Here is a 7,638-nt window from a genome sequence, read left to right on the forward strand (position 1 = left end):
GTAAGTTGAGGCCGATCCACAGAGGACCACAACTCAAAGGATGAGAGCCAGAAGAGATTGGGGATGCTCATTAATTGATGATCAAAGCCAGAGATGGGGCTGAATGGAAAGACAACAGGCCCACAAATGGAATGTGCAGGACTCCAGGTCCCAGACATGTCACCCCTTTGTCCTGTGTCTTATTAGCATTACCGTAGAGGGGATACAACATGGAAGAGGTAAAATACCATCCAGTCTTTCTCAACCTGAACCAGAGAAGAAATATTTATTTGCTTGTCTGTTTCCCAAAATCTCCCAAGAATGATACATAATCAGTACAATTCTAGATACAAAGGGAAGAAGTTAATTCAGAGCATGCAAAGGATGCGTTAGGTCAGTGGTTTGCAATATGAGTGAGTATCAACCCTCCCCCCACCAAGGGCTTGTTAAAACACAGACTGCTGGACCCCACCTCCAGAGTTTCTGATTCAGAAGGTATAGGGTGGAGCCTGAAAATGTGCATTTCTAATAAGCTCCTGGGCATCAGTCTGCTACTAGTCTGGGAGCACACTTGGTGAACCACCACCTTATTAGGGAATAATTCCCTTGGAGAATTCTGGTTGCTGAAGGTCTCACTGGATTAAGTCGTATGTAGTTTCTCTTCCATGTATATCAGTGTTCTGACTCATGATTTTAGTGCCGTCCTTCCTACAGTGAAGGTTCTGTGACATTTAGAAGCCATCAGGAAATATTAGCAGTAGGTAGACCTTGCCATTGGAATTGATTTTTAATTCTTTCCTCCAAAGTGCATTTATCAAACTTAACACCGTAATAGCAGACTAGATGGTTCACAACTGAAAATAAAGTGGCTTTGAAATATAACCAAACTTGGGATATTACACTATACAGGTATACTGATTATTCAATCAATTTTAATTAACCTCCAATAATGTACTTGGGACACATCAGATGCCACAGCACAGATGCATAGGACACATTTTCTACCACAATCCAGCAGGAAAAAGAGATGAGGAGTATACAAATACCTCCATCAGTGAAGTAACATTTTAATGGCACTAACCCAGAGGCTATATGAGTTTTTAAGGTAAACAACAAATACAAAAAAAAATTTTTTTAAGTCTCTCTAGTGCATAAAAAAAGAGATTTCCCACCTCCCTTTTCTTAGAGCATTTACCTTAGAAAATTTGTATTTGTAAATTCTTTGACTGCCTTTTTGAGATATATGTAAATCTTCTAAAAAGCTAAATAAGCCTCATGACAGTCTTACAACCCAGAAATGTTTTCCTCAAGGATTTGGAAGCTATCTCTTTAAAGTGTAATCAACGAACATAGCGCCTCTAGCTCCCAGTTTCCATGGTTGGGTAGGATCCTAACTTTGGCAGGGCACCTGGCTTCAAGATGCAAAGCTTGGCATGCAAAGCATGTCGTACTATTTTTCCTTTGGATAAAGGCAGTTGCAAACACCCAATTATCAGATGAATTCAGGATGAACCATGTGTGACAAAAGGTGCTGTCAGGTCTCCTTCCTTGAGAACTAGTTATTTATCTCCAGAACACATGTGCGATGGGTTATACCTGCTTGGCTATACAAAAGGGTGAGGTTTCTTTCTTTCTTTGCAACCGTATGGCAGATTGCCTGTAATGCACATCGCCATCTGGTTCAATCATGCCACCGTTTTCTTTCTTTCCTCTATTTTGTGGCGAGGAATTTCTGCATCGGCAAGAGATTTATATCCCTAATTACATTTCCTCCAAAGTAACACGCTAGGGAAAAAACATTTCTGACCAGGTAAATGGCAGATGGGAGAAAGTCTCCTTAGGGAGAGGCCTGGAATGTGGGGTAGGATGTTGACTGAAGAGAGAAGGGGGCATTTCAGGCAGAGCACATGACCCAAGCAAGGGCTCAAGTGGTACAATGCAAAGATGTTCAAGGAAAGGTGGAGAAATAAACTTAGTTAGAGTGAGGGACGGCTCACCTGAGAAGCAGACTTAGAAGAGAGGGTCCTGAATACCACGCCAAAGCATCTGTTTTGTCTCAGAGCTTGCAATCAAAGCATACATGATTAACAGGGCTCCCCCAAAGCAGACAAGTATCAAGTGGAGGTAAATGACTCAATACAAACTTCACCCAAACCAAAGAAGACTATTTTCCAGTGGAAATAGCCCATCCTTGGAATTTCATTTAGAAAGCTGAAGAATCTTTAAGGCCCCATTTATCAATGTCTCAATCCTAATAATTTAATCAACAAATTTTTACATAATATCCATTTTGTTCTAGGTACTGAGCTAAGCACTGAAGATTTGGAAATAAAAGAGAAATCGTTTCTGTCTTCAGAGAGCTTATAGACTATTGGGTAGGTACAAATGTAATACTTACATTTATTAATCTCTTTGCTATGTTAGGCATTGTGCTAGGCATTTAACCCAATTGCCAAAGCAAGCATTATTGTACTCACTGCACAGATGCAGAAACAGCCTCAGAGAGTATAAAGTGCTCAAACTGACATAGTCTGAAATGCAAAGTAATATTATAAATGCAGTTCTTTTCAGTTCAGCCACCACCCTCTGTATTGCAAGTTATGAAAGCACACATTCCTGCCTTGCTCCTATCCTCAGCAGGAAATAAGTCTGTCCTTCTTTATTATGCACGATGTCGGCTGTAGATTTTTTGTAGATGTCCTTTATCAGTTTGAGGAATTTCCTTCCTATTTCTAGTTCACTGAACATTTATATCATTCAAGAATGTTGAATTTTGTCAAGTGCTTCTTAATCGTCTATTAAAATGATCATATGACTTTCCTAGTGTATTCTGTTAATATAGTGATTTACACTTATTGCAAATGTTAAATCAACCTTACATTCCTAGGATGAACTCTAATTAGTCGTGATGTATCTTCCTTCTTGCTATCTCTTTTTACTAAAGTATAATTGACATATGTGATCAGGTATACCATATAATGATTAAATATTTGTATATATTGCAAAATTATTACAATTAGCACATACATAGTTGCAAAACTGTTTTTTCTTCTGATGAGAACTTTTAAGATCTCCTCTCATACCAACTTACAAGTATGCAATACAGTATTATTAACCATAACCACCATGCTGTAGATTACATCCCCATGACTCAGGTATTTTATTACTGAAAATCTGTACCTTTTGACCCCCTTCACCTGTTTGCTAATACTTTGTTAATGATTTTTATATCTATAATTATGAAAAATATTGATCTATGGTAATTTCTTTGAATGTTTTGATATAAAGGTAATGCTAGCATTAGAATAAGTTGTGCAGTGGTCACTTCTATTTTCTAAAAAAGTTTGTATACATTTTTTCTCATTAAATTTTTCATAGGCTTCACCACTGTAACCATCGGGACCTAGAGTTATCTCAGAAAGATAGTTTTTGATAATAAATTCAATCTTTAATACATACACTAGAACTATTCAGACTTTTTTTCCTGTGCCATTTTTTGGTAAGGTGTATTTTCCAATAAATTTGTCCATTTTGTCAAAAAAATTTTTAACGTGTTGGCAATAAAATTGTTCATAGAATTTCCTTATTATACTTTTAATTTTTGAAGGATCTGTAGTTGATAATCTCTCATTCCTGCTATTGGTGATTTGTATTCTCTCCTTTTTTTTTTTTTAAATGTTTATTTTTGAAAGAAAGAGAGCAAGCAGGGGACGGGTAGAGAGAGAGAGGAACAGAGGATCTGAAGCAGGTTCTGCATGGAGAGTGCAGAACCCGATGTGGGGCTTGAGATCATGACCTGGGCTGAAGTCCAATGCTCAACCAACTGAGCCACCCAGGCACCCGTCTCTCCTTTTTTTTCTTCATCAGTCTTAACTAAAAGTTTGTTAGTTTCATTGATCTCTTCAAAGAGCCAGCTTTTAGATTTAATTTTCTCTATTGTCTGTTCTCTTTCAAGGACTTATTCTCTTCTCTTTATAATTTCCTTCCTTCTACTTAACTTTGTTTTTACTCTGCTCTTCTTTTCTTACTTTCTTAATATGGGATCTTAGTCCTTGATTTTAAATATTTCTTCTTTTCTAATATAAGCATATAAATCCATAGATTCTTTCAATAGACTGCTTTCTCTCTCTGCCTCCTATAAGCTTTGGTATATTGTATTCATTGTCATTCAGTTCAAAATATTTTTCCTTTTTTTTTTAGTGTTCATTTATTTTTGAGAGAAAGGAAGAGAGAGGCCACAAGCAGGGGAGGGGCAGAGAGAGACAGACACAAAATTGGAAGCAGGCTCCAGGCCTGTCAGCTGTCAGCACAGAGCCCGATGTGGGGCTCGAACTCATGAACCATGAGATCATGACCTGAGATCATGACTGGACACTTAACTGACTGAGCCACCCAAGTGCCCCGTCAAAATATTTTCTAATTTCCTTTGTGTCTTTGGCCCATGAATCATTTAGAAATATGCTATTTCATTTCTAGATATTCATGGTTTTTCTGGATCTCTTTTTTTAAGTTTATTATTTTTTTGAGGGGGGGAGGGGCAGAAAGAGAGGGAGAGAGAGGATTCCAAGCAGACTGTCAGCACGGAGCCCGATGCGGGGCTGGAACTCACGAACCATGAGATCCTGACCTGAGCTGAAATCAAGAGCCAGACACTTAACCGACTGAGCCACCCAAGTGCCCCTAGATCTCTTTGGATAATCAATTTCCATTTAATTCTATTATAGTCAGAGAATACAGTCTGTATGCTTTAAGTCCTGTTAAATTTATTGAGACTTGTTTTGTGGCCCAGCATGCGGTCTATGTTAGTGAATACACCGTGTGCACTTATACAGAATGCATATTCTACGCTTGTTGGATGTAGTGTTCTACAAATATCCATTACACCAAAGTGGTCAACGGTGTTGGTCAGATATTCTGTGGCTTTCCTGCATGTTTTTTGTCTGGTTGTTCTATCAATTGCTGGAAGAGAAGTGTTACATGTACAAGGCGGTGATTGCAGGATTATCCATTTCTTCCTTTTCTTCCGTCAGCGTTTGCTACGTGTATTTTGAGATTCTATCATTAAAGGCTAACAGATTTATAATTGTTACGTCTTTCTGACGAACTGTGCCTTTTATCCTTAAGAAACATCCTGCTCAGATCCTGAGGGCGCTGCAGCCCGCAGCCTCAGCCAAGGAGGCCCGGCCGCTTTCAGTGGAGAAGCCTGGCCAGCCACAGCCTCAGCACCATCACCCCCGGCAGCAGCTGCAGCCGCGTCACCACCACCATTATTTCTACAACCGGAACCACAGCCACCACCAGCATCACCATCACCATCACCAGTGCCCGCAGCATGGAGCCAAGGGCAGCCCCAAGGCCCAGCCCAAGGCGTTGAAACATGAGCACAAACACTCCCTCCAGCAGCACCAGGAGACGCCGAAGAAGGAAACAGGCTATGGTGAACTAAATGGTAATGCCGGAGAAAGAGACGTATCTTTAAAGAGCCTGGGTTCTGATGGAGCTACCGACCCTATTTCCAGGGTCCTCAATGGCAACCCACAGATCGCAGACACTAATCTGAAGCAGACTGTAAAGGCTGGCACCTTTGGGAAAGCAGGAATGAAAACCAGGAATGTCATTCGGAACAGTATGGACAAAAAGAATGGGAAGTCTTAGGAAAAGAAATCTGGAGAGAACCAGTCTGCAGAGAAGACTGATACTGTAGCAATTCGAAATGGCGTTGCGACAAATAATTCTGGCTTTATTACTAGTGGTTATATGGGCAAAGGGGCGGATAATGACGGTAGTGAGATCTGAGAGTGGATGTACTACTCTTAAAAAAAAGGAAAGCTAGGGCAATAGTGCCCAGGGATGTGAAAGCCTTCATTGAGGGCAGGACAAAATAAGGCAACAAGAGACCAGGGCGCCAACCTTAAAACAGGGACTTGAAACTTTCAGGCCTGACGACAGTGAACAAAAGGGAAATTGAGTAGATGGTTCAAAGCCCATTTGGAAACTGGGCCTGGAGGAACAAATCGAGGAAAACCTGCTGTGGGTGATATGCTGCGGAAAAGCTCTGATATTAAACCCGGCGTGAGCGGCAAGAAGTTTGATCATCGGCCCAAAGGAAAGCATCCTTCTGCTGTTACCTCCAAAGAGGACTCTTGGACCCCATTTAAACCACCCCCCCGTTTTTGCAGTGGACAATAGCAGTGCTTAAAATAGTTCCTAAAGTAAGTTATGCAAAGCAAAGTGAAGGAAAACCTCAACAAAACTGTACAGAACTCTTCTGTGTCACCATCTTCTTCCTCCTCTTCGTCACCGGCTGGGGAAACTCAGACCCAGTCTTCAAGCCCATATCCCAGGTCCCCGTGTCAGTGCTGAAATCTGTTACTTCGGCCAACTTTTCTAATGGGCCTGTTTCAGCAGGGACTGATGCAAGTGTGTATTCTCCAGGGGGTCAGCCACTGTTAACTCCTGCTGCTAATACTCTAACACCCATCTCTTCTGGGACTGCTTCAGTTCTCCGGGACATGAGTTCGACTTCAGCGGCTGTTGAACAAATTAAATCTAGCCTTTTCATCTATCCTTCAGATATGCAAATGGTGCTGTTGAGCACAGCACAAGTGGATCTACCCTCTCAGACAGATCAGCAAAACCTGGGGGCTATCTTCCAGAATCAGTGGGGTTTATCAATTATAAATGAGCCCAGTGCTGGCCCTGAGACTTGGGAAGTTATTGGGAAGTCATCAGATCATAAAGTGATGGAGGTGACATTTCAAGGGGAATATCTGCCAGGATAATCCCTCAGGAACTGAGCATCCCATGTTTCCCAAGGCTTATGAGCTGGAAAAACAGATTAGTCCTCAAATTCTGGGTAGCATTCGAAAATCTGGGACTACTAATGAGAGTGGAGCCTTATCCTTGGAACCCAGTCATATAGGTGGCCTGCAAAACTCAGACACCAGTAGTCAAGGTGCTTTAGTGTTTTTCTCAAAGGACTACGAGATAGAAAATCAAAATCCTCTGGTGTCTCCTACAAACACTTTGTTAGGCTTCACCAAAGAACAGAGATACCAGAGAGGTCTAGAAACAAATGATAGCTGGGGTTCTTTTGACCTGAGGGCTGCTATTGTCTATCACACTAAAGAAATGGAATCTGTTTGGAATCTGCAGAGGCAAGAGCCTAAAAGGATGATCACTTACAATGAAGCCATGGATAGTCCAGATCAATGAAGGCCCAGACTGCCTATTTGTAACCTTTCTGCAACATTAGAGCCACCGTTCATGGGCAGGTTTGGGGGGGGAGGGGCATAGGCTTTTCTGCTCCTAGATCTTCAACGCAGCAGAGGAACCATAAGTACAATCACAGGATAATACACACAAATATACATATATATATATATATATATATATATATATATATATACATACACACACACACACACACATATGGTTATTTTTTAAAAAGGCAACTGAAAGTAATTAGACTTCTTAGGAATCAACATTTATTTCAAGAGACTACACATGGTTATTTAATCTCCAGTACTGAATAGTTTTTGTTTTCTTTTTCCTTTTGTTAGTTTTTAAGTGTGAATGCAAGTGATTAATGAGTACAGATTTATTAGCAAGTGTGGTTCTAAAGTTCCTGCTGTCATCAACTTGGGCAACAAATGACCC

General features: G+C 40.7%; 1 pseudogene; it reads left to right on the forward strand.

The window, feature by feature from the left end:
- The first annotated feature begins 209 nt into the window (after positions 1–209).
- Positions 210–7,194, forward strand: LOC125921647 (nuclear fragile X mental retardation-interacting protein 2-like; annotated as a pseudogene).
- The last annotated feature ends 444 nt before the right edge of the window (positions 7,195–7,638 follow it).

This window comes from Panthera uncia, chromosome C2 (assembly GCF_023721935.1).
Source record: "Panthera uncia isolate 11264 chromosome C2, Puncia_PCG_1.0, whole genome shotgun sequence".
NCBI classification, from domain to species: domain Eukaryota; kingdom Metazoa; phylum Chordata; class Mammalia; order Carnivora; family Felidae; genus Panthera; species Panthera uncia.